This window comes from Gekko japonicus, unplaced genomic scaffold, assembly GCF_001447785.1.
Source record: "Gekko japonicus isolate JY-2015 unplaced genomic scaffold, Gekko_japonicus_V1.1 scaffold1818, whole genome shotgun sequence".
Taxonomy (NCBI): Eukaryota; Metazoa; Chordata; class Lepidosauria; order Squamata; family Gekkonidae; genus Gekko; species Gekko japonicus.
The window spans coordinates 335733-337010 of NW_015175414.1; positions in this window are offsets into that span (position 1 = coordinate 335733).

Consider the following 1278-nt stretch of genomic DNA (forward strand, 5'->3'; position numbering starts at 1 on the left):
ACCTAACCTTTTTGGAGTTTTTCCCGATTGTGGTGGCAGTGGGGAACTGGACAGCTGATTTTGCTGACCATACGGTCCACTTCTGGTGTGACAATCAGGCCACAGTACACGTAATAAATTCATTGTCATCCAAATCAGCACGGGTCATGGCGTTAGTTAGACTAACGGGGTCGCTGACGCTCTCTCTCGAGAACAGATGGGGAGATTCCGTCAGCTGGCCCCGGAAGTGAACGAACGCCCGGTAAGGATGCCTCCCAGTTTTTGGCAGATTGGAGGCTTGAAGCTGAGCAAGCAATAGGTTTGGCCCTTGCTCCTTCAACGTGAAATGCACACATGAGGGCGGGTCAACAATTTGTCGCCTTTAGGCAAGAGGCAGGATTACGGCATGTTTGGCCCATCCCAGTTCCACAACTTATGCAGTTTTTCGTTTATTTGAAGCGGAAGGGTTCGTCAGTTCGCTCTATAAGGGGCAGGCTGGCTTCCCTCGCCTATGTGGCTAAAGCGGCTGGGCATGAGAACAGGACGACCGATTTATGTGTCAAAAAGATGTTGGACCGGTGGGCAAGCAGGGCAACAGCAGGATGACAGGGAGCTGTCGACCCTGTCGGTGTTGAGGGGTCTGCGGGCGTTGTGGCCCAGCCTTTGTGCTGATGAATACGAGGCCGCTCTATTTCATTCCGCGGCATTAATAGCATTTTTTGGAGCTCTGCGTATTAGCGAGCTCGTCCCTGCCTCACAGATTGACACTTCAAACAGGGCTATAAGATTTACTGACATCAAGGTCCGAGAGTCTAGTTTGGTCATTACTATTCGGCGGTCGAAGACTGATCAAAGGGGTAAAGGTTCAGTTAAAGAATTGGGCCATTGTTCTGAAGCCGAATTATGCCCGGTGGTGGCGTTACTCCATTACCTGTGTCTCAGGGGGTCGAGGGATGGTACATTATTTCAGCATAGGGATGCACACGGAGAGCGCTCGATCAATTGGGTCTAGGCGGGTTCCGTTTTGGGACCCATTCATTTAGAATTGAAGCTGCTTCCACGGCTGCTTCCATGGGGTATTCGGGGGAGGACATACAAGGCATTGGACAATGGAGATCCCATAGTTTTAAGGGGTATGTACATCAATGCAAGTTTTCAGTGGAACACTTTCTAAAATAGTTTTTTTGCAGGTGCTGTGGGCCGGCAGGCATGGAGGAGAGTCACTATCTGCGGCCACAGTATGATTTTTTGGGCTGCTCATCAGGCCAAGAGGATGACGTTTGGTTCTCAGTTGGGTCT